The sequence below is a fragment of the Anguilla rostrata genome, chromosome 5 (assembly GCF_018555375.3).
Source record: "Anguilla rostrata isolate EN2019 chromosome 5, ASM1855537v3, whole genome shotgun sequence".
Taxonomy (NCBI): domain Eukaryota; kingdom Metazoa; phylum Chordata; class Actinopteri; order Anguilliformes; family Anguillidae; genus Anguilla; species Anguilla rostrata.
The window spans coordinates 11,825,821-11,852,296 of record NC_057937.1 but is presented as its reverse complement, the minus strand read 5'-3'; the positions used below and the strand labels follow the sequence as shown (position 1 = coordinate 11,852,296).

General features: G+C 47.8%; 1 protein-coding gene across 2 annotated transcripts in view; it reads left to right on the top strand.

Annotated features, from left to right (window-relative positions):
• ctnna2 (catenin (cadherin-associated protein), alpha 2) overlaps positions 1-26,476 on the top strand; it is a 360,420-nt gene that overhangs the window by 126,986 nt on the left and 206,958 nt on the right. The window lies entirely within an intron of this gene.

Below are 26,476 nucleotides of genomic sequence, written 5' to 3'. Positions count from 1 at the left end.
CCCTGATCCCCTAATGTGAACCTGGTCACCCAGAACCATAACCACAATGAACCATAACCGTAATGAATCTCATCTCTATCTCCAGTCTTTTCCCCTGAAATCTGTCCCTACCCCCAAACCCCAAGACTAACTGCTGGAGAACGGTCCTGACCTGGATAAGTTGAAGGAAAGTTTTAAAATAGTTTGTGTGTTGGCGTAAAACAAATTAATGAATAAATTAAGAGCGCAAGGCCGTGGATCAGTCAGTTGGAGGTGATCGCTCATGTCTGACCTGATCCGCACTCTATCTCAGCTCAGCGCTCATCGCGCTGGTGATGGAAAACTCCGGATCTCAGGCTGAAAATCTCTGTCAAACGAGGGGATTACACATGCATTAGTGTCATTGGCTGTCAGCAAATATGAAATATAATGCTTTTATATAAGATGAATGGTGTTCCCTTGTAGTTATCCGTTATTATAAAGCAGTGCGTACGAACAATGATCGACGACTCTAATCCCGGGACGGGCGCAAAAGCGGGGATTTGCGCGTTCTTCTTCATAACTAAGCTGATTGGAGGTGAAGTCAACTTGGAAGTAGTGGAGTATGACTTCAACTCCCATCAGCCCCATTACAGACTGACAGTTGCTACATTCAGAAGGTGCTGGGGGGCTGATGGATTTTTATGTTCCGGTTTCTCTGAAATGTCTGTTCAGTGGTCTCAGAGCTACAAATACACACAACTCAGAGCGGGCATTGGTCCTTCTGTCTTTAAGCAGGCACTTAAGGGGTCTGTGTTTCCCCTATTCGGTGAGTTACAGTTCTTCCGTGGAAAGAGGGAATCCCAGGTAGCGTGCATCAACTGGTATAAGACGGTCAAAGCCTGCCCTTGTTGAGTTTCTGAGATGTCATCCAGCCCTGGAGAGGATTTTCCTGTCAGCTGCGGCTGTGATTAGCAGACCCGGAGAGCTCTGGATGTGATTTGAATCCGGGCTGCGTCGATCTTGCACGCCTCATCAACACCTTCTGGGGAGAGGGAGGGTTTGTTTAGGAGGCCTGATGAATTTCGGGAGGCTCATAACGGGACTGAAATGTAAAAGGCGTTAGGCCGAGGCGCTCCGGGGTGAGTCGCTCGAAACTCGGCGGGGGGAGGTGGGCGGATGTTGTGTGGGTGATGTCATAACGAAGACGACAGGAGTGGGAGGCGGTCCTGCTTTAGGAGCAGCCAATGACACACCGATGCCTTTGGGTTGCTACCTGAAGCAACATAAGGAATGAAGAGGTTGGGCGGGGGGGGGATGATAGTGTGTTAGATGCCTTTGAGTGAGTGCTCCACATTTTTGGATTCACTTGCTTTTAACACTTTGACAATTAGCCGGTGGCTGTTATCTGTAAGTGCTGTGTGCTTTATCCCTTCAAGACCTGGGTTAAATATGTACATTTGTTTTGGATTCAATTGCTTTTCTATGTTTTACTGATCTGGTGTATTGGAACCAATGAAATACACTCAGAAAGTGCAAACCCCACCTTCTGGTCAAATTGGCAGGCTCAATTACACTAGGCGAGATCAATAGAGCACAGAAAAGTATTTGAATCCAAAACAAATATGTATTTGACCCAAGTCTGATCCACCACATGCCTATTGGGGATTTGAATAGGGGCCTGGTGGTCCTGAAATATGACGCGCTCAAGCCGTCGCTAACGCCGCCATCACATGCTAAGAACTGTCGAGTCTTCGTCGTGTGCAGTGCGGGAACCGCTTCCGCATCGTTCCGGCCTAGTATCGACTGTCGCCGGCGGCGTTTCTGTCACGTGCGTCGTCGATATGGCGAAATGGGTGCCGTTTAAGGCATGGAGCATTTGCAAGGCCTGCTTGGTATTGATTTGTCTGCTTATTGAGGCCTGTCTGTTCGGGGAGAGCGGGAAGTATCAGGTTATTAAATAAAGCCTTATTTGGATGAGCAGTCCACTGCCGCCTTCAAGCCAGATGGCCAGGGATGCAGATTGCCACCGATTCCAGTCACTGAGTCTCTCTGTGAAGGGGGGAGATGCACTTTTAAGTTTTTTTAAAAGCAGTTTTTAAAAAATGTGTTAAAAGCATGGCGTTCCCTCAGTCAGTCCATCTTGTTCATTAAGAACGTCTATGGTAATCGCAGAACAGGCGTCTAAAACCCCAGTTTTATAACGAGCTTTTATATATATCCTGAAAAATACAAGAAATTGCCAAAACTTTAATGGTTAATTAATGTTCACACGCATTATCACACAGAAGAGAACATTTTCCATAAATACACAAAGTACACAGAGATATTTTTTGAGCGCAAGTCTCAACATTTGATGGTGTTCTGTGCTGTATGTGGAAACGGTTATTAATCGCTCCCATTCCGTAATTAAGAAAGAACTCAGGCAAGGGCAAAAAAAAGAAGTTGTTAAACACGTTCCTGCAGGCACAAAAAGCTATATATAAACATGCATCTGCAGGGCCTTGTGGTAATCGTTTGATTATACCCTTCTCCAGGCGCGCATGTCTTTCTCTCGCACCCTGTGTAGAGCTGTCCCTGTCGTTTTCCTCCGCCCCCCGCCCACCCTCGCCCCCCTCCGTGGCCCGCTCCGGCTCGGGCCGCTCTGCCTCGTAGCACCGCCGGTAAAGCCGCCTCGCTAAATGCTTCTCTCCGCTTCATTAGCTAGGAAGGAGGAACCGGCGGCCGGGGTGGCCGCGCAGAAGGCCCCGGCAGCCCGGTTCCTCAAGGATAAAGAGATAAATAAATAAAAAAGGAAATACGACGGAGGGAGCTGAGGGCGCGTCCTGAAAGCGGTCTGTCTGTCTGTCTGCCTGTCTGTCCGTCCGTCCGTCCGCCCGTCTGAACCTGCGCGAGCGGAGCTGAAGCCGAATCGCGGTCGCGGTCATTTTGCCGCAGCGGTGTGAATAAAGAGCTTTTTTTTCCCCCGCTCTTTCTCCTCTGTGCTGCCTGTGAAGAGCTGACCGTGCTTAACGACTGGGTGAAACGGCACCTGAACGCGGTCTTGCTGTGAGCAAAGAGCCGAGGCGCTAAAGAAAGCAGAAGCGCTAACGATCCGTGGGAGCGACGTGAGCAGGTTTGGCGGGATCGCGCCGCGTCTCTAGCCCGAACTGATCCAGACCTCATTTTTTTCCCCCCTCTCCCCTTTACTGGTCCCTCTTTTGCTCCTGCTTTTCGGTCGCCCTGACCCTCTTTTCTGATGGGTGCCGTGGCACTGCACAAGGTTAATCGATGTGGCAGGCGGCGATAAATTAGGTTCAAGTGACAGCGGAATGTCCATATCTGTCGGGCGCCCGGTGATCGGTGATTGGTGACAGCGGCCCCGGCTCCCGCATCAGCGCTGAATCATCGCGATTGGCTGATTTAGTTACGGCAGCTGGGACAGGGGGATCTATCAATTGATCGGTGCGGTAATGCATGGCCGGCTTGGTCAGGATGGCTGAGAGGAGAGATGGGGGGGGGGGGTTGTGAGGTGGGGGTGGGCGAGCGGTAAACAGTATTTAGGAAGTTGGTTAGCCGACTGTAATCTGACAGTTAGCTGGACATAACGCGTAATGGTTGGCAGCGATTCAAAATGGCGTGGACAGCTTTGTCGTTTCGACTTGCCCAAGGAGGTGGCTTTCAAACGACGGAACATTCCGGAAAATTATCCAGCGGTGCGGAAGCTCCGGTTTCAGGAAGCCGCAGTTTCCGAACCGCTCTGCGGTAAAAAAAAAAAAAAAACACTTTAAACGTGAACGCGTTCACGTGGCAGCAAAATATTGTGTTTATAAAAACGTAAAGCGATTACGTGCAGCGTTACCCAGACAATCCATTACATTATGAAGGTATGTATTAAATGGAAAAGCAATCAAATTAAAGGCGGATTAATGCATTGTGGATCAATGTGTCTAGTCCTGGAAACTGGAAAGGCATATGAGGTTTCATACCCCCCAACCCCTCCCCCCTCCCCGGAAGGCTTTGGGGCTGGGGCAAACAAGAGTTAGTGCAATTACTTTTCTGCGCTCATATCTGGTTACATTTTTTATCACAGTGGAATTGCAGTTTTTCTGCAGCCCTGTTGCACAAACTGGAACCAGACTGGGTCTTTTTTAAAATTAGAATTAGAATTTTTGAATTTCAATGAACCCTAACCCACCCGAATTTCGGAATGAGACTATTTACAAGCACGCTCATATACAGCTTGTGAGAGTGAAGGCAGCTCCAGTGTTCTTGTCTGAAACACACGCCTGCTAGCCAGATGCTTATTCTTCTTCTTCTCACACCACAGGTGCAAGCCGGGAGTTGCTTGAGCAATGGATAACATATATAATGCAACATAACGATATATATCCCTACCGACTGTATCCTTCCCGTATCCATATGCGATGTTCCACAGTCCGCCCTGACACGGGTCGGGTTCGATCCAAGACCGCGGTGCTCACGCATGCACCACGAACAGCGCTTTTACCCAGTGAGCCACCCAGCAGCCCCTCCAGTTACATTTATACGAATGAATAAATAGGGGTGGCAGGTATAGTACAATGGTTAGGGAACCTGGCCTATAACTCAGAGGCTGCAGCTTCGATTTCCAGGTGGGCCGGTGCTACTTGTACTCTTGTGCACGGCAGTTAACCTGGAATGCTTCACTAAATGTCCAGCTGTGTAAACTGACTGTACAGTATGTAAAATGCAAGCCATGTAGGTCACTCTGGATAAAAGCATCGGCTTGAACGCCTGAATGTAAATAAATAAATAGTTAAATAGTTAAATATAAATAGGTACTCCAGTTGACCCAAACTTAATGCGACCAGTGTACTGCGGTACTGTTTTATTTCTTGTTGGGGGTTGCAATAAGAGGGGCCAATTCTGGGCTTTGTTTTTGAACCCCTCTTCCTGGTTGTGTTGATGTTGCTCTCTAGTGCCAGTGCAGTTGACTCCAGCATGGGTCTTCAGCCTCCGCTTCATCTTAAGCTGATGGTCCCGATACGGTCATATAATGATGTAGTCGTTACAGATGTTTTTTTTCTTTGTCTAATGTCTCCCCACGTGACAATTTGTCAAGTTATTGTGTCGTTTAGACTATATTTTGATATTGTTTGGACCTGGGACAGGCTGACTCACTGCCTAGTGCAGTCTCAAGCTCCAATCTGTACAACAGGGTGGTACAAAAACTGCACTTCCGCTGTTTCAAACTGCTTTTCACAAGCCTATGGAGAGTCAATGACATCACTGTCACTGTCCATTTTTTTTTTTTTTTTTTTTTTTACAGTCAGTGTTTTACAATCACTGCATTCTTCAAGCAGCTTCACTTTCAGTTACAAATGGTGTTTTTACCTTGCAGTTAAAACACTAATTATATATTTCTCTCCAAGGTACGAAAAAACACTCATAGAAATCCTTGACAGAAATCCAACACCCATTAGCACAGCGTTCACAACATCCATTTCTGCAGTTAACTGACAAGGTCCTCACAAGACCCTAAAAAGACTTTTTAAAATCTCAGTAGCATATGAATACCATAGTCTTAGTGGAGAAGCAGGACGGTACAATCACTGAGTTTTTGCTTGCAGTGACAGAGGTACTCAACACATTTGGGAATTGCTCCAATATGCAACTTACCAGCAGCTTAGCCTAAATTTAGGCATGTTTATCCAAGAGTCAAAACCCCCAAAAATGTTGAACATGTGTGCAACAGACTCTCACTGAATTGAAATAATGTCCTACCTTCTGATTTTTGACAGTTTCTAATGAAAGTGTTCTACTGTTCTATAGACAGTCCAAGTCTATAATAAGAATATAGTAATATAATGACGTCACAGCTACCAGATTTTACAAACTAAATCCAAAGTCCTTTAAATCAGCCCTGTGGTTTTGGATTTTAATATGTATTATTTACTATCACTGTTTACCAAGTCATATATATGTGTGTGTGACCCTGCACACATCCTGATCTTGGCTAATAATAGTATTTTAAGCAGAAGGTGAGATGCTTAATCATATTTCATAAATAATATTAAGAACGGCGTGGAGATGGCACGTTTTGGTGCCTTGTGGATTAACCATCGCTGTGCAGAGGTTAACCTGAGATGACAGACTGCAGGGAAGTTGATGTTTTTTTCCAAGAAGATGGTGTTTTGTTCCGGAAAGATGTTGCTATGTTCGAGAAAGATGTTGTTTTGTTCCTGAACTTGGTAAAAATGAACTCAACTTGTCCTCCTTGTGCTCACGTTCTGAAGTTCCATCCTCTCGCCGGTCTCTTTTCTCCTGCTCTCTCTCCTCTCTCCTTACTTCTCTGTCTCTTTGTCAGTACAGCCTGTCTTTTTCTCTGTGTCATTCTCTCTCTTTCCCCATCTCCATCTTTGTTTCTCTCAGCCTGTCCCCTCTCATTCTGCCTGCCTCCCCTCTCTCCCTTTCTCTGCGTAAATCTTTGTGTCTGCGTTCGGGGAGAGAGCGTGCTGTGCCCAGAGGTTCGGGGTGAAGGGCACTGTGTATGGAACATCCAGAACCATCTATTCACAGAGAGAATCATTTTTAAAGATTGCCACTGTCTCTTTCTGTCCCTCTCTCCCCCTCGTCTCTCTCTCTCTCTCTCCTTCTTTCTTTCTCTCTGTCCCTGTCTCTCTCTCTCTCTCTCTCTCTCTCTCTCTCTCTCTCTCTCTGTCCCTCTCTCTCTCTCTCTCTTTGTCTCTCTCTTTGTCTCTCTCCCCCCTCTCTCTGTCCTTCTCCTCCCCCTCTCTCTCTCTCTATTCCTCTCTCCCTCTCTCTCTCTCCATCCTCCAGCTTATCCAGCCTCATTAGAAGCAGTTGTCTCAGTCTGTAGTCATTTCATATCTCCCCCCTCCTTCTCCTTCCCTCTCACACCTCACCCCCGGTTCCCCATGGCTCTGATGTGCGGTCCATTACCCCCCCCCATCCCCGATGTCGGCTCGCATTACCTTTAGTCCTTCAGTCTCACTAAACATTTCATTTAAGGAGGCGGGCTTAGCGGAATCTGACACTCTGTTGCCAGGTAGCAGACAGAAGGAGCTAATTAACGTCCTGCGATGATGCGGCGGGCGCCGCTCGTTATGGCGTCTCCCTGTCAGGGCTGTCACGGCGAATCGGGGGAAGGAGCGGGCGGCGGAGCGAACGAGCGCTCGCCGCCCCCCCCCCCTTTGTTCGCCGTGACGGGAGGAGACCCGCGAATCCGACGGCGGGCGGGGAGCGCCCCCTCTCCGCCGCCGCGGGAAGTCGCGACATTACGCCGCGCGCTCGGGTCGGGTCCGCGCCCCGCGTTTAATTGAACTGTCACAGCGCCGCCGAACGCTAGCCACACGCACGTGTTGGGGGGGGCGAGGGGGACCGGGCTGTTCCGTCAGAACACGCGTGTTCCCCGAGCTCGTAGCTTCAGCGGGCTGAGCCGCCTGGTTTCCACGGTTATGGGCTAGCCCCGCTGTTGCTGTGGTGACGCCGGCCTCTTCGGCATTGACGACCCTCGGGCTGGCGCCGCTCGGCTTACCCTCGTACAACGACGAGCCCCGATTCCCCGGCGGCCCACCGTGGCCTAACATCCCGCCAGAGTGTCCACAGCAGCAGAGAACGTCCCCTCCGCCCGCACAATGCGTCTGCGCCCTCCAGGGAAGAACCAAACAAAGCAAGGCTCGCCAACTTCGCCCGGTGCCAGGAGGGGGCGGCGTCAGTCCCTACGGACCCCACACCCTGCAGCCCCCCCCCCGCCCCCGTTTCCACCTCAGCCCTTAATTAAGGGAACGTTTAATCAGAAATAATTAATGCTGAATTTTATAGATTCTGCCATTCCCCTAGGAATTCAAATGAACCCGTTTCTTCCAGGTGGGAATCGGTCTCTTAATTGAAAAAAGAAAGAGAGAAAAAAAGCTGTTATCACTTGTCGCCTACCTGCATTGCACTGGCCCAAAGACCCGTTGCTTGCATCCCTGTTTCTTATGAAGATTTCTTTTGTCTGTAATAGAAATGTTGCACATGATTATGATTGCGGAGATTGATAAACCGTACTTGATTTGAAATGTTTCACTTTAAGGCCCTGAGATGTAAGCCTCTATAGAATTATAAATATCATTATTTCTGTCATTGACTGCGTATGAGGAGGTTCCAAATGCTCCTCCCGAGCTTTTGACCACAGGGAAGGACCCGGAAGTTTTGGTAGGTTACTTTGTAGGTTATTTTTTGATCCGTGTCTCTGTATTTGACATCAGTTCTGAGGGAAAATGTCATGGGGTATCGGCTTTGAATGTTGCTTATGGATTTGAGTGGAACGTGGTGCGGATTCGGCCGTTAGCCGTCAGTCACGGGGGGGTCATTATGCGCACTTTTTGATACTTTCGGAGCTCGGTTTGGCACGTTTGGTTTGTGAGAGCCGGAGAAGCCTGTGGAGGAGCTTTGTGGCCGCTGACGGTGTTCTGAGACTGATGGGGGGGCTGCTGTTCACGCTGGGGTAATCCGCAGGTGTAATGGCGCCGCGGTTAGCGCGACGCGTTTCAGAGATTATCAACGAATCATGACACCGTCACGCTGCGTCTCTCCGGTAGCCCACCTCTCGCTCCTCGCACCCCTCTCATCCTCCGCAGCTCTCCCCGTCAGAACCCCTCAGCCCATTTAAGGGTCCGTGCTTGTTATGAACCACCAGTCAACCCCCACGCCCCCCTAAAAATAAAAAATAAACCGCTACTGAAACCTCTCCCTGTCCCACTCAGTTGTTTTAAGTCGTTTTAGTTCTAAAAAATATATATATATTAATAACTTAAGCTCCCTACAACTATGATGTGATTTTGATGTCTCTCTTTGTTGGTGTGGGGAAGGTCAACCGCTCGCCCGTGTGGTCTCCTCTGCAGAGGGAGGGTAAGCCGTGTTCACGGTCAGGTGTGCTGGAGCGCGTCGTGGTTGGCCCCTTCGCTTGCTATTGGCTCTCCTGGACTCCATCGCCCGCGGCGAGGGGTAGCGGGTGGGGGTGGGTGAGCACCGCGGGGCGGGGGAAGAGCGCGCAGGCACCCCGGGATGAACTTTCCCGCCTTTTTTTTTTTTTTTTTTTCTCCCCCCCGGAGCGTTTGAGAGTCCGGAAGCCGCGGTCTCTATCGCGGCAGACGTTAATAACCTGTTCCTGTTCCGCCGCCTGTCGCCTCCGTTTTAATGACATTTCGGAAGCGGCGCTTGCCTGGGGTCCCGCTGTTAACCGGGCGGTGTTAGGCCACGCTTCTCCGCGGACTTCATTCGGGCTTCGCTTGCGGGAGTTATTAAACCGAGAGTTAAGAGACAATAAAAAAACACACACGCGCACACGCACGCACACGACCTGTTCCTCACAGGTTATCGGCACGCTTAATTCAGTCCTCTTCCCAGATAATTCAGAGCAGAGTCTGAGAAAACCGGAGTTTATAATTCTCCAACATTTTCATTAATTTGCTCTTCATGTTAGCCGCCTCCAGTAATCAGGAAAATAAAATAGTCCCTGGAAGGATAATAAATCACTCTGACGCCCTGTTGTCTGCAGAGCCGTTTTATTACCGCGAGGTGATGAGAAATAAAATGGACTTCAGATTCCTCCCGAGTTGGAGCGCTTTCCCTGCGTCTCTCCCCTGTATATCTCTCAGCCTCTGTTTCCAGGCATGTAAAGATTTATTTGTGTGTGTGTGTGCACGTGTGTGTGCGCATGTGACTGTGTGTACGTGCGTGTGTGCGCATGTAATTTTCTCTTTGTTATGTAAATAACAACATTAGTATTGTTGTTTGATTTGAAAGGTGCTCTTTTGTGCAAATGATGTCATTCGAATAGGTCCCAACCAGTCCTGCCTTTCCATTGGATTGGCACCCCCTCAGTCCCAGCATGCTTTGTGCATATGTAGTCAATATCAGCACCTTAAGACTGGAGTACGATGCATTTCTGTTTAGGCGGGTGCATGCGTCCCTCTTGGCCACTGCGATGGCTGCTTTTGGTGTGGCGTTTGCCGGGTCTGTGCAGGCTAGCACACTAGATCCAGACTAACATCCGGAATAACAGGCTTAAGCGTGTGTGTGTGTGTGTGTGTGTGTGTGTGTGTGTGTGTTAATACCAGGTACAATGGAAGGAGTAGAATGAGGGAGAAAGCAAAGGACAAAACGAGGATCGCTGGCTTTAAAATCTATCGAGGCTTATTCTGAGAGGAGGAGAAAATTACACCCAGGAGAAGTGATTGGTTGGACTCACTCACAATCTGCGGAACGAAACCGTAAAGCATATTGACTCAGTGGGTGCTCTGTAATTCCAGTTAAACTCCTTACCAGTTCCTTCCCAGTTCAACACGTGATTTTCAAATGAATAATTATCGTATTCTTCCAGGGAAATTCACATTAATTTCCACTGATGCACATTTTCAATGTTGATTGACAGTTAGACATGCTTGTATTTGTATGAGATGCAGGTAATGGAAGCTCTTGAACTTTGGATCCGATCCCCCGGGCCTTCTGAGGGATCCGGGTCCTGGGTCCGGTTACTGAGGGACCTGGACCCCACTCCCCTAACCCCTCCTCCATTTCCCAGGGTTTATGTCCATCTTCATCTTAAACTGCATCCCAGGCTAACTGTTGGAATCCCAGGCTAGGCCTGGAGATACACACCACTAGGACTGTCTTACTTCAGTGGTCATTGCCAGCAGCGGCCATGTTTCTGGGTTTGTGAAGCCTGGCTCTCTCATCAATACCTCAGCCCCTGGAGTGCAGGAGAGGCTCCTTTTTATTTTTTTCCCCTCTTCCACCTGAACTCTTAATTATGCGAATGGATCGACCATTAGTTGAAATTAATGCGGGCGACTGTGCGCACTTGACACTTAGCACTTTATTGCACTCTATTCTGGCTGTGAAATCACCTGCATTCACTTAGCGTAACAGTTGATGTAATTATGTAATTAAGTGCTCATATTGGGGAGGAAAAAGAACAGAGCCATCTCTGGCACTTCAGGAGGGTTACTTACCGCTGGCCTTGAAACTAAACTAAACAAGACGCCTCTCCAGGGCACCAGTAATGTTGGCTGCTCTGTAAAGTGTCTTTTATGACAGTTTTGTGTGACAAACGCTATACAAATAAAAGTGATTTGATTTGGTACCGTGGGTACCTTGAGCCCCCCCTTTGCAAACACACACATACACACACACACATTTTTCTTTTTATTTCATCGATCAAGTTAAGATGAATGACCCACATGTTATGTATCTGTCCTTTTCAGTAGTTTGCTATTTGTATGAAATCTCTTGTGTATACTTTTGTGTTGATAAATTTTAAATAAATAAAAATGAATGAAAAATGAAATGAAAAAAAAGAAACTAAACCAAACAAGGAGGCGGTGTTGATAAGACGTTGCCGTTAGCGTTTTTGCACTCAGTCCCACAGCACCTTTAAACAATTCCGGCAGAATCCTTTGGTGAACAATGGGCGTATCAAGTACCGGCAGAAATCTGCAGCCGGGTAATGAAGGGAGATTGATTTTAAATTTAGAAGGGCCGCCCAGGGAGGGATCCAGTTTTAGCCCAGTGTGCTCCCCCATCTGGCGGCCTGGCTTTGGGGGGGGGGGAGGAGAGTGCTCCTCGTTCTCTCCTGCACGCTTTTCGCCGCGTTCGGCACGCGTCCCTTAATCGACGGGGAAGGCTCCGCCTGCCTGCCGGAGGCCCGGCTTACCAATTAGAGCGTCCCGGAGCGGCGGCGGGATGAAACGGAACACCCGCCGCATTTCAGAATAAAAGCGCGGCCGCGGCGCCCGAGCAGCAGCGCGGCGTCACTGGGGGGGAGGCGATCAGATGAAGCCGCCCTTAATTGGGTTTTTAGGCCGAGTCACGTTGGAAGATAAGAATTAACCGGAGGCATGTTAAGGCAATAAGGCTCTGGGATATGGCAGCCGATTGCATTAGTGCGCTCTCCCCCCCCGTCCCCTGTGAGAGCGCGCGGATGACGCTTGTCAAACGATTGACATTGATAGGCGGATCGATGCGCGGAATCAAACGTAATTGCGTTACCTGGGCAGACTGGAGTCTGAGGGCCCCCGTCTCCGGCTGCCGTTAGCCGCGGCGCGCGCTAGCGCGACGAACGCGAGGCCCGGCGCAGGCGCTCGAGCGCGAAATCCGCCATTTGCACAAGCGGGGAGGAGAAACTGACTTTTCCCTCAGCCGACGGAGAAACAGAGCGGAACCGTTCGATCCGGGGAAAAACAGACCAGGGGGACCGCGGCACCGAGTGATCTCCCAACTTTGCGGGGGACGCTCGCCGCTCTGGCCTCAGGTGCCGGGACATCTGCAAAGTGGGCGGCGTTGCCGCAGTGACTCTAAAATAAGACCAGGGCTTTAAAGAAGCAGAGATTTCCCCAACCCCCCATCACCACCACCACCACCACTACATGCACTCACTGCTGCATATACAGGTCCGAAAGATCACTTAAAGGTCATGTGACCCAGCGAATGACCCCTCTGTGTCCTGCCTTCTTTGCCTGTTGGGCCTCCCCAGGGGAGAGCATTCACCGAGCCGTTCTCTCTTCCTCTGAAGTACTTTAACCAGCCGTTTGTTTCAGGTGCTCAACAAGTCCTTTAAAGTACATGCAAGCAATGGCTATACTGTAGATTATTCTTACGCACGCGCGCACACATACATTATCTCTCTTTCTCTCATGCATAGGCACACACACACACACCTTGACCTTATTCCTCCCTTTCTCTCACACACGTGAACACACACACACACACACACACTCACCTTCTTTCTTTGTCTCACACACAAGCGTGCTCACTCACACGCTTAAGACAAAGGACAAAGAGACAAACCCCCCGCCCCCCCCCCCCACACTCAGTTCTGACTGAATTCCCCAGATAACGAATGATTGATTTCTGCCACGTGCTCTTCCCCGTCCTCTTTCATTTTTATGAAGTATGTTTACCATAATTCAATAGCCGTGGCCTCGGGAGCCGTACCCATTGAAATGTATTGACATCTCTTCAGCGAGCCAGGTTCTGTTGCCGGTCTCCTTCCCCGCGGAGTTCCCGCGTGTCTTTCGCGGAGAGGACGCGCGTGCGCCCGTTGTTTCCGGGGTGCCTGCTGAAGACTATAAGGAGACCGTCCCCCCGGCCCTATCCCTGCCCGCCGTCCCAGAACGGCAGCGAATCGATTTGTTTATCTCCATCCGTTTATTTGTCCGAAAAGCCCCGTTTTCTTCCTGGAGGATCAAGGGAAGCGCGGCTCCTCGCTCGCGGCGCCTGGAATAGAATCCCCGTCCGAGGAGCCATTTGCATTGCGGTCAACCCGTTTCCATTGTAAACAATCTTTATTTATAAGGCCGCTGATTGCATTTACAGCGGTGTTGTGTTTGTTTCTGTTAATATTGAAATTACAAGCCCGCAGGGGTTTTGCGTCAAGCGACGTAAGACACGATAATAAAATATTCATTCATTCATAGTCATTTGTCATTGGGATTGCATGTAGCAGAGCACATTTATCATTGTCTTTTAGCATCACAGGGTAATCGGCGGTGTCTTGATTCCATTTTAATAGAGGCAATCCTCGCCGACATCATTTCAGTATATGAGTTATAAGCCTCTGGTCTATTTCATATTGTCTGAATGTTGCAGTACTACCAGTTGTGACTAACAAATTCAGAGTTCCTCATAGCGATTCAGTACATTATTCATTGTTTTTTGTAGTCTGCACAAATGCACCTCAAAGCCTACATAATCCACGTATTCATTTGTGTGTTCATGCATGTATGAATAAGCAAACATCTGGATATATTTCAGTGTAAATAAATATGTAACTTTTTGATGCTTTTCTTTCCCTGTGTGGTACAGTGGGCCGAGTCTGCTCTGTAATAGATAAAATCTTGATTCTATTCATATCCAAGACTGGAGCGTTTAATTGCCATCGATTTTTCCAGGACTGAAATTTTACCCATTTATCGCTTAATTCCGAGCTTCAGTATTCAGCTGCGTGATTCTCAGAATTTTATTTGAGCTCTTATTTCTGTGTCGCTTCGCCCGTAATTTTCCCTTGTTTGTATCATTTTGTTTGCTCTATCATACAAAAAAAAAATGGGTTCATTAGTTCAAAGAGCTTTTACGGGGCCGTCTCTATGGGCCAGACCAGCATGTCAGCCAGCCACAGCTCAAAGGAAACGTCACTGCTTTGAAAAGTCCGGTACAATGCTTCTCTCTGTTACCGTCTCGCTTTGGCATTTGGTTTTGTTTATGGCATAATTGTGCAGGAAGGCTCCAGTATGACTGAGTTAGCCGCCGATTAGCAGTCCACCGCGCTGGTTTGGCTACGGGGCCCGGTGCCGCCGACCCCGTTCCCCAGAGCGCTTGGAGCCGGCTCCTTCTCCGCGGTGCAGATTTACGGGGCCCGTTTACGGGTGCTGTTCTACAGCGGGTTCAAGGAGGGTCCGGTCCGCACGTCCCAGACGCGGCGGGCTTGCGGCTCCCCCCCCACCCCCCACCCAAACCCCCGGTGCTCGATTTCATGGAATATAAAACGCTAATTGCCAGCCCGCCAAATCACTTTTACAGTCTGTCCGGATGAAAAAAAGGAACGACGTCTCCCGCCCGTCTAAAAAAGCATTTACAATTTCTTCACCCGCGGCTTTCACACAAAAAGAGAGGACAAAAAAAAAAAAACAAACAAACGACCCCTCAAACAATTACAGAGATGGAAGGTAAGAGCCCCCTGAAAGCTGCAATAAAGTGGCTGTTTTCCTAAAAACGTCAGCCGAGATCCAGATCAAATCAGCCGCCGCGCCGCGCGATAACGATGCGATAACTCTGATTAAATACGGGCCCGAATCGCGTTAGGGGCGTAACTCATCAGCGGCCGAAGAGACGCTCGGCTCCGTCGTTCTTATCGAGGCTACGGAGCCGCTTTCGTCAAGAGGGGCGAAGAGCCGTCCTTTACTATTCAATCTGATATCTCTCGCTAGGTGCCTCCTTTTTTTTAACCAAGACTATTAGTCCATCAGCCTTCTCGCTGTAACCATAAAGCCTGCAGAAGAGGGGGAATCTGGTGATAGCCCGGGTGTTATTTATAGTCGCTGTAAATGGGGTTGTAGGTAGAGAGGAATAAACTAACTGTGTAACCGGGGAGGAAAAAAAATGGAGGTTTCTGTTTGGTTTATGTGGGGTGTAGCGCGAGTCGCCCGCACCGCTCGCCCGTTGTTTATGCGGCGGATAAATATTTTTTATGATTTCGGGAGGGCTGGAATTACTGCCGTCTCTTTCGGGAAAATGGGGAAAAGCCGAAGCGTGGGGCCGCGTTGCGGGAGAACGGTTGACCGCGTCGAGGGAGCGGTTCTGTCGAGGGTCCCGCCGGCAAATTCGGCGAAAGGAACCGAAGGGCGCATGCCGAGCCTGGCCGCCTTTGACGAGAACGTCGCGACCGCTCCCGGATATTTCTTTTTCGTTCCTTCTCTTTCCGTCCCGTCACGAGGGGTGAGGGCTTGGCCTTAATCCTTTATTGGCTCCCATCAGCGGCTAAGACCGAGTAGCAGGTCATCGATAATGGCTGTTAAAGGTTGGAGCGCGTCCGGGACTGGGGGCCGGACCACGCGGGGTCCGCAGAGACGCTGTTAATGAGATTAATCCCCCGTAAGCAGAGGCGGGAGATGGGGAGTCTCCGCGGGATTTTACGGGCGGTCGAAACGCGCGGATCAGGCCCGTATCCGCACGGCGTTCTCTACGGGAAGCGCATCTCTTTTTTTCCCCCCTCCGGTTTCACGGACAGAAATACTTCCAAGTCATCAACCCCAGCACAGCTGGTGTGGCGTACTCTGCTGTCTGCACTCACCGATGCGAGTGGTGTTTATGCCGAATGCCCGTTCTGCCCTCCATAACCTGTTCATCAGTAGCTCCACAGTGTATTTACATCTGCCTTGGTTTTTGTGCGCCCACTGGGATCAGTGTGGGTGTAGATGCAAATCAACGATGTTTAATCACATTTGAGCACCCCTGACCTATTTTGGTACGGTTACCAGCCAGTTACGGTATGAGTAAACACTGCGTCTCTTCCTAAGCACTACCAAAGGACAGAGGTGGGCAGCGCTCATGAAAGATGTGAAAACTAATTCAATATCCTCGTGCACCCAGAGGACCATCCCTTCCCGTATTAGAGGTGTGCTGATGTAGATACGCCACATTCGTGTGCTTCACGATCCTGCACTGGCAGGCTCTCACAGTCACTTCACCGCCTTCACAGAAGCAGTCTCTTGGAACCACTTTGGATAATTGTTTCAAATCATTTATAAGGAAACAACTATTCCACTTTTGAAGTATGTCTTTTTGTTTTACAGTTTTTATATTTTTTTGCTGGCATCCAGACTCTTAGCCTCACTGCTAGCGATTTGTCATTTGTTTCGTTAATAATAGAGTTTGGTCTTCATTCTGATTGAATGAACCTTTTTCAACACAACAAATTATCACTAGTTTCTTTTTTTCTTTGCAAGATTGCCTCTTCATACTTATTTTGACATGTCTCAAATTGCCTTTTACAGTAGGTTTCAATGAGGGCAAAAAAATAAAGTTTGCTTAAGAATGAGGTGCATAGTGCATTAGATTGAGTTTGTCCTCGCGTGTCAGTTCTTTTTGGAAGTTTGGCGCCATAATTAAAACAAAGCGACTGCTGTAAATTTGATTGAAATCGTTCAGCAGTTTCCTTGTTACATCCACTGACAACTGTTTTTAATGAGGGCATGCCCGTATACTCCAGCTTTACAGAGTACAATTTCATGTACAATCTGCTGTCGTGTATAACATTTAATAACTTCATGTAAAAAAAAATAAAAAAATGGCAATTAACTTCACCATTTTTGTTTTGTTTTCTGCATTTTTCTATGAAACGGTACAGGGTGGAGGCAGCTTCAAGAAAGAAGGACAAGGACAGGAGAGAGAGAGAGAGAGAGAGAGAGTGAGTGAGGGAGAGGAGAGGAGAGGAGAGGGAGACCGAGGGACTGTTCCAGCCAGTCAGCCAGCTTCAGTCAGCCGTGTGGTCACCCTGTCAATCAACTTTTTTTTTTTTTTTTTTCCTGTGAACTGACATCAGGCCTTTCTCTCTTGCAATAAAGGTCTAGCATCTTGATAATTATGTTGTTCACTTCACACATTAATCTTCAGTTTACATATGCACACTTGTTGTTTGTTTTAACCGTATAATTTACTTCTGGATAGTATGCCTTTCCCATATGTTTGTATTTTAATTCTTTATTCTTTCCTCTTTTTGTCCCTGATTTGGAATGTCCATTCATGTCTGCCACTTATCACACCACAGTTCACAAGTCAGGCTCGCACAGACATGAGTCAGAGGAAGACACTTCCTGTAGAGCACAACACTCTGGCCAGCAGGGGTCGCATGTGGTCGCAAACAGGTACCACACTATTTCACGATGGATGCTTTCTTGAGGAAATAAAAAATAAAAACCTTGATGGGGAAAAAAAAAGAAGCTTTACTGGAAAATGGAGGCAAGGCAGCACAGTAAACAAGGCTATAGGCTAGCACTTTCAAGGTGATTGGGCACCTCTTGTCCTGTACTGGCTAGCTGTATATATTGTTTGTAATGATCTGAGGGCTCATGAGTTTTTAAAAATAGAGACCATTCAGGGATACGATGGGAATCTTGAATAGGGAGGATCGTCCTTGAGGCCCTTGAAGCTTAAGAGATTGCCGAACGGAAAGTGGTCGAGCGAACCTCGTCTTTCATGAATGGAGGATGGTTGCGCGGGACGAGCGTGAGGAATGTAGAAAGTTCGCAATCGGAAAAGAACCGCGCGCTCTGTTTTCGCTAGTTTATTAGCCCTCATGTTGCCTGCGATGCAGGCGTTGCGAATCAACGTGATCTGTCTCACGTTGTGCAGACGGAAGATGCACACGCTAAGCGACGCTCGGTGGCAGTTACTTGCTTTAAAACTTCCTCAGAAAATTTAGGGAGGGAGGGGCCTGTCTCTGCGTCTCTATGGGCACCGCGACGCTCGGCCTGGCTAAGGCTCCGCGTGGCACGGCGATGACATCATGTCCAGAGAGGATGTCATGCCGGGCGAATGAAGAGCTAATTATTTAGCCGGGAACATTCTGGAACATCACACACTGTCCCTGGCATTTACACTGCCTGTGGCTCGAGTGGTAATCTGAATAGCGTTTATTGTTTCTTCATGTTTGGAAAAAAGTAAAATATATGAAATTGTTTTTATATTCATATTTATGTATTCCCCCCATGGCTGAAGTTAGGACGCATGCATGAAAAAACCTGGACCTGCGAAATATGAAAATGTAGTTCATGTCGTCTAGTTTTATGGATATGTTGTTTGATGTCTAAATTTTGTGAACAAAAACAGGACAAAAGCTACTGTCTAGACCTCTGTGTTTAAGTATGTTATCAAAGACAAAAGAGAAAAATAAAGAGGCGAGGTGGAGGTTGAGTTATGTCAGATCCCAGCTTCCCTCTGATGGGCATAGATAACTACAATTAGTAAGCGCTGAATCTTGAGATGCTGCAAACCTCTTTGAACTGCTACATGTCTGTGAATCAGTTATTAGAGGGTACATCCTATGAGCCACTGGTGGACTGAATCGGCTGCATCAAGTCTAAATGTTTTTAGAACAGTTAAAATTGGGGGGGAAAAAAACATGGAGTCGCATCTTTTCAGTTCTTGTTTATGCCACATTTGTATGTGCGAATAAATCTGATACCTAGCCATGCGACTTCCACGCAACTCTCGTGTGTGGACTCCGGAATTGGGATTGTTCATGTATTTAGTTTGCCGGTGTTAGCCAGTTGGGTTGTGCAGTACATGGCCTTGATTAAAGACGCGCTGTACAGAACGATACACTCTGCCTAACCGTAGGTACATCTGCAAAGTGTTTGAAGTCTGAATGTACCCTTAGTGATAAGCATGCGTATTAGAAGTAGTCCAAAGTTTTATTTTCCTGATGGCTGGTCAGAAAACTCCTTCAGGACCATTTCAATGAAATTAAAACAGAAATGAACATTTAAGCAGTTTCTTCATGGAGAATAAAAGCTAAACTGAGTGGCTTTTTTTCCCAGTGTTATAATGTTCTTTTCGTCAATAGAAAACAATGGCTTTCAAGCAATTTAGTTTTTGGCGTGGAATAATTTGGTTCGTTCCGCTCCGGTGCAGGGAAAATTGAATTAAAATAATTTTCTCCCATCGAGGAAGTTGAAAGATTTCTTTAATGGCATCGAACCTACACAAAAATAAATTTAAAAAAAGCCTTCCGTCAAATTATTTAACTATGAGCATTTCATCCATACGAAATTCCTTCGGAGACAATATAATCTCTGGCAGTGGTGAGTATAATGTATCTAGCCCTGTAAGTGCTCTGTCTTTTTGATTTCCTGTCCTTCCGCATTTGTATCACTTAATCCTATCAGTCCAACGGTTGGGGTTGATGTCGCACAAACGGTACGCTGGCGGGTTGAGGGTCTTGGCCTGTCCGCTCAGCACCCGCTCGGACGGAACCTTCCAGAGACGCCCGCGTCACTGCCCGTGTATTGACCTTCATTGACTCTCTGCAATTCCCCAAATTATCCTATTAAAGATCTGTGTGTTCCAGTAACCAGGGCACAGCGGGCTCGCAGATGTCCTGAGGAACTCTCCGGTGCCTGTCGAGCCAAGGAGATTTATATAGAAGTGCTTTCGAAATGAACGGGAACTTAAAAAGAAGAGAGAACTGAAATGTCGTGGAGGTTGCGTGAGCCCACACCCTTGGCGTGGGAGGGGCCCTGGGAGGGAACAAAGGGTCCGCTTCCCTCCAGGCCCCTCCCACACCGAGACATTCAAGGACGTAGGCTCGGGTGATGAATAATTTTGCCACGGTAAGTGATCTGTCAGGTCCTCGGTCTTACCAGCGAAACACCCGCCCCTTCCAGGTGTCTGATCCTAATTGGAGCCGGAGGAGCTGGGACCGGGTCGCCCTATCGGGTCTGGCCAGATCGTCCCGGGCAACGTCCGACTGGAACTGTCCTCAGAAAACTGGCGGCGGCTGTGTCTCGCGCCCGTTCACTCACGCTACAGGCTGGGCATGCTGGAAATCAATTAGGATCTCAGCATTTTCTCAGCTGTACTGGAGAGGTGAAGCCCAGCCACATTGATTGTGAGCACTAAAGGTTCCTTACGGGCAGTGTTCTGGTGGCACTCAGTGGTGTGAAGGAGGGAGACACGCAGATTTGTGGCACAGGACTAGAATTTGAGAGGACAGGTGGAAGAGAGAGCTTAATTAAGAACGGGAAGAGGAGGAAGGGGGGAGAAGAAATACCCTTTGTGAATCTAGCCTGCTGATCCCCAAAGAAATGTCATTCAGAAAGACTGCGTAGCAAACGCTTGTGTGGTTTACCATGAGTGTGTTTATCTGCTTATTGTTGTACTGTGCCGAGAGAATTCTAAATGAAAACTTCAGCAAAGTCCAAATCATTAAGATTATGAATTTTTGGTAAATTAGTAGTAAATTCATCCTCTGGCCTGCTTGTTCTGCTGACTGTAGCTTTCTCCTGTATTTTGTATTGGGAGATGCACCACATTCAGATCCCACAGTGGAAAAGCACGTAGTGCCCCGAATAAAATATTCTGTGGAATAAAACAACTTAAGCATCTCCATAATAGTCCTCTAATGATCACCTTAAATTTAGGTGTTTCACAGAACCACCTACAGTGTTCCCTTAAGGGTTTCCCTTTAAATACATCATCTTGGCTTGCTGCAGTACTTTTAAATAGTCTCTTAAAATGAACTCCATCCAGCTTCCTCACTGAGTTACTGTACTTTAAACGGTACAGCTGCAGCGAGCACATATCTGTCGCTAGCATAGGTACGTTTGGCTGTCAGTGGGCTCATGGTCAACCAGATGAAGTATGACAAGGTTAGCAGGCTAACATAAAAACCTAATTTCCTCTTACCAGTTCCTCCTCAGAGTCATTTGCATCATCCTCACTACCATGAATGTAGCAGGAATCAAACATGTCATCCCACACTAATGAATATTATTTAATGGCTACTGTTTCATTAGCATACTATTAAGAAAATAAGTACAGAATAACACTTAAGTGCCTCTGTATGATTTGATCTGTATATATGATCTGTCACATTCCTATATCATTCCTTAAGTAAGAGGATATTATCCCTTGATATGATGTCCACATGCATGTTCTGTCAACTCCGACTCCCCTGAAAGGCAGAGGTTGGTGGTTACCCATTTGAGGTTAAATTGGCATATATAAACTTTTCCTGGACCGGTACATGAAGGGCCGGCTTCCCAGGCAAGGATTAAGCCTAGTCTTGCACTAAAAACATTTTCCCAACAGGGATATCGACTGAAAAAGAAAGCTTAGTCTTGGACTGGACTTAATCCTTGTCTGGGACATCGTCCCAGAAAGAGATTGTCAAAACCTAAAATTAGTTTGCTATTGAGATTAACCATCAGATTCCCATTCATCACGGGCTGATTTCATGGCTTTGAATGACCTCACTTTGATGACTAAATGTGATGTGGCCACTTCATCCACTGAGAAAGGGGGAGGAGGGGCCTGCATATACTCAGCATGGGAGGAGCCAGATGTGCATTTAGACCCAATCAAAAGCGTAATAAGTATGGCTTTGAGCATCCGGGGGGGGGGGGGGAGAGAGAGACATGCACAGCAATGGTGAAAGGGAGACCATAGAGATGTGTATGCGGAATGGAACCATTGACAGTGATAGGAATCGCCTTAGGAATTGTGTTATCTATTTATCATGCCCAGCGTTACAAATGCGCTATACTTCAGAACAGTTATCTGGACATCTTATAAATGGCCACAATAAACCACAGCCCAGACAATCCTCAGAGGAGCGGTTGATGCTCCAGCTTTCCGTTTGAAGCATGCCTGGTATATTATTGCACATTCCAGCATATTTTATATGCTCCCAGTGTTTGCGTATTCATTTTGAGAATGATTGTCCCGCTGCCCCACGGTTTTTTTTGTTTGTTTGTTTGTTTTTTTGCCCTGAGATTGTGGATTTGGACCTTTAGCTTTAATTTTTTTTTCAGTTTATTTATTCTTCTAAGAAACACATTTTCTGAAAAAGATAAACTTTTGAAATGGTCCGAGGCTTACGGTTTCCCTCTTTGCGATTCAGGATGAATCTGAAGCAGACTGATCCTATCAGCGGAGTGTTCTGGCCTCCTTTAAAGCTGCTGTAATTATTTCTTATTATAGCCTTGCTTACCGAGCACTTGCCTTATGATTTAGGCTATGCTGATTTATGCTCGAGATGTGGCTTTTGAAACAGTAATTCAAACTGTAAACTGAAGGGAGACTATCATATTGATTTGGGCTTTTTTTCCCCCCCCTCCCTCCTTTATTATTGTATTGTTGCGCCGCCATGGAATAAAATTTCACGATATCCCTCTGGAGCCGTAATAAGCTAGCAAAACTCATTGGAGACCCAGTAATAAAGCGATTACTTCAGCTCAGAATGTGGCATGAAATAGTTTACCACAGGCGGGAGACTAATTCACTGAAGATTGCGCAGTTACGAAAAGGCAAATCATAGATGTAATGTCAAAAATGGCCCGAGATAAAATTAGGAAGGCCTTTTTTGAAAGCTGCAGTTCTTTTTCTAAGGTAGTTTACAAACAAAGATCTCTCTTCCTGTAATGGTGCACAGGGTCTCTATTTAACAATAAAGCCCTGAGGCTATTGACGAAGAGAGGGTCTGCTTTCTATAAAATCTCATTGAGGACTTAAGACGCCCTAAATTACTTATTTTTTAGAGTGAATTCGTTATGGTTTTTGACAGAAAATTTGATGATGTCCTAGTTGAGTTAAGAGTTAATTGGCTGCAGTTATGCTGTGATTTCCAGAACTATATCACGTATGAGGTGACATTGACTGAGATGTGGTTGCATTATTATTGACTGAGATATATTTTTTTTTTTTTCTCAATGCAGTTTGCTTTTCTGGGATTCCGTTTTGTCGAGATATTTGTACTCCATTCATATTGTTATTATAAGATCAGTTAATTCCTTCTTGGGTGAAAGTTTTCAAAAAAGGGTTGAAATCTCTAGTGAGGCGGTACCGGACTGACCGTTTTTTTGGACGGGGGACAGCGACCCTCCTCTCTCTCCCTGGTGCGATCGATCCCTGGCGCTAACTGGCACGCCGATACCTTCAGGTGACAGAAATCAAAGCTCTGTCTGGGGGAAATAATACGACAAGGTTAATTCCTTTATGTCTGAATTAGAGTATCTCCTAATGGCAGAGGGGACTGTGTATAATTAGTTTGTGGAGGGGATTGGTTTCTGTTTTGCCAAAGGTATAAAAAGCCCGCCTCAATTATGTGGGTGAGCCGGACACGTACTCAGGATAGCATCCACACCGGCATTTTCAGTAATTAATTCTGCTCAAAAACACCGTCCTTTTTGACTCAAGTCATTAATATGCTGCTTATTTTCTTCTCCCTTAACGGTACGCGTTAAAAAACAACCCCCCAAAATACTCCCTTTTTCAAATGCTAAATGTCGCTATTAATTGCTGCGGTGAAACTCAACAGATGTTTCGCTAAATTGACTTGGCTGACCATTTTCTCCGCGGCGACTTGCGAGTTATGGTTTACGGTTGCGGTGATTAGTGCGGAGGACACTTCCCGGCGGCGCCCGCGACGCGTTCCCCGACCGAGCCTTCCGAAAAAGCGCCGGGTTTCGGCGGAACAGCTGCGCGCCGAGCAGGTGAAGGTCGTTTTCGAGCGGCACGTTTTACCCCAGGAGAGAGCCCATTATCCTCGGCCTTCTTGGAAAGACGCTTAAAGGTAGAGCCGGCCTTAATTTCGCCGTCCGTTTAATCAGACCGCCGTCGATTCGTCATTCCCGACAAATGACCGGGCTCCGGTAATTGGATGAAACAAATGATGAGGGTGTCTAACACCTCCTCAGCCCTCTCGAACGCGCTCTCCCAGCCAAAAGCGTAAGATGAATATGACACACGCCTCACATGGGCCTCAGCCAGCTGCACATTCAACTTCCCTCTTATCGTCTGGATTGTGCTTTATGCTAATTAGAGGGCAATGATAGTCTCTGCGCTGAAATAATAATTGGGCCCAATGTAAAACCTCTCTCTCTTTCACTCTCTCACACACACACACACACACACAGGCACATGCACACACACGACACACACAGACACACAGCCTCAGTGCCTCAGGTGCCCACAATCCAGCTTAACCTACATTTCCAGCTAGCCGAGGATACACATGAGAGTGTGCGTGGGTGTGCAAATGTACACTGTGAATACACAAGTGTATTTCACCTGCAGAGTATCCAAAGGCACGCACACGTGCGCCCACGCACCCAGCATCAGGGCCTCTGTGCACGCACGCACGCACGCTTATGTGCGCACAGACTGCATATGCGTGCGTTAGCGTGATTCGCATGCAGCTGAAATCGCGTAAATGACCCGTGAAAACGACAGCCCGTCGCAGCGAGGCGAACGCCCGCGGGACGCTGGCCTGCCCGCGTAATCGGAGCTGTCGGACGGTTTAACCTCCCCCGCAACTCCGGGGCTCTCGGTGAAATCCACCGTCCCTCAACCGCTACTCAGAAGCAGCCACGGCCGCGGTCACGCGAGACGCGCGCGGTCTGCGTTTCCATGCGGAAGGCGGGCCCGGGGTGGCTATTGGAAGTGTGAAGGTAAGCACGGTGTTAAGGTAAGCGCTGAACTGAACTCCTGAACCGGGGTTTGTCGTAATCTTTTTGTTATTAATAACGTCCCCCGATTGGCTGCTCCCGTTAGGTTGATGGCGGGGAGTTTCCAGATTGCGCGGCGTTTACGCGGCGATCCTTCATCGCGGCCGCTGCTCGTTATTCATGAAGAGGGGCGGCGACTCCTCCATTACTCCCGTGCCGATCGGCACGTGGACCCCGCAGGCTCTGCCTGCGCTTTGCATAACGCGTCCTCTGTTCTGAGCGCGCTCCTCGCCCGGTCGCCTTCAGAGGCGGCGCTCGCGCTCGGGGATTCGGGGAAAAGAAGAGAGCGCTCCTGGAGGAAATCGACGTCCCCGTCGCAGATTTTCTGAAACGCAGTAGCGCTCAAGTTCACTCATGTTGCACACTGATGCACAGGCATGAAAGGCACGGACGCGGACCATCGGGCCTCTTAGATATCTCTGTTCTGAAAGCCCGTGGTGGTTCTGCTCAGGGCTGTGCGTTGGTTGCGGCTCACGCCTGTGTTCTGATGTAGACGCGCGCAGTTTGGCGAAAGCCTGTGAACCTGAGCCTGGTCTGAACTCCTCCCTCGCCGCAGTGCAGTTTTCAGGGGATGCTCCTGTGTTTTCCGCACACCGTTTTTCACAGTTTTCCGTACGCGTAGATTGAATAATGCAGCAGCTCATTGGCTATCTAGTCAACCGAATCACCTGCCGCCTAAGACCGCGGGCCCGGAGATAACGAGAGCGCTCCGCGACCAGGCCAGAGTGCGTCGCCATGGCGACGGCGCACCCGTCTGCAGCTGTCGTCCTTCGCCGCTCCCCCCCCCTCCCTTCGGGGAAGTGCGGGCGGGGCATGATAGTAACGCTCAATCTTTTAGTGATAACTGTGGTTAATTTGCCACACTTCTTTTTTTCTTTTCTTTTTTTTGGTCAGCATTAGAACCGGTCGCTGGCATTGGCTCATTCATCAGCTGGGCACATGAGATCTAAACAGAGCGTTTTGTCATTTCTGTCTGTCAGGATGATGCATGCCTCAGTGTCCTGTCCACCACCAAATGTCGAACGTGGTGCGTATTTCACAATGAGGCTGAAAGAAGCACGGAATTCTATCGAAAGCTGAAAAACGTACATTTTTTTTTCTTTCATGCATGCACATGAATTGCTTTTTTCTTTTCTTTCTATTCTTTGGGAGGAAGAGGGGTTTGTTTTATGTCACCCCGCTGCAATATTTGCATCCTTCAGATGCAGGAGAGCCAGCAATCGGGAACGAGAACGCAACTTCCTGTTTTCCGAAAGTCTAAATGTTAATGCATTCATCAGCACACGCGTGCGCTCGCATATGCGTTGTTTTGTTTATGGGCGTTTTACGGGTATTTATCAATGTCTGTGATTGGCCCCCCTGCGATTCCATCTGCCGACTGCCTTATCGAAAATCAGGAGCCTATTTCTCCCGCTCCCTTGGAGACAGGAAGAAAGGGTACGTCAGAACCTACTCATGTTCCAGGAAATGTCCTTTTCTCCACATGATTAATAGCATAATCAAGCAGTCCTGGGCATAAGACCGAGGACAGGAGAATAAACATTTTTCATGCTTCGGTAGATAAGATAATGGCTTCATAGGATCAGATAAAACATCTGCATTATATATATATATATATATATATATATATATATATATATATGCGCCCTACTTAAATAAGCATAGAGTTTGCAGTTCATTGTTAAGCGATTTATTTCTTTTCTCCATTATATGTAGTGGACTCTGGTGGGGGGTGAGTGAATGCGGCTTTGAGCTACAGATGGTGG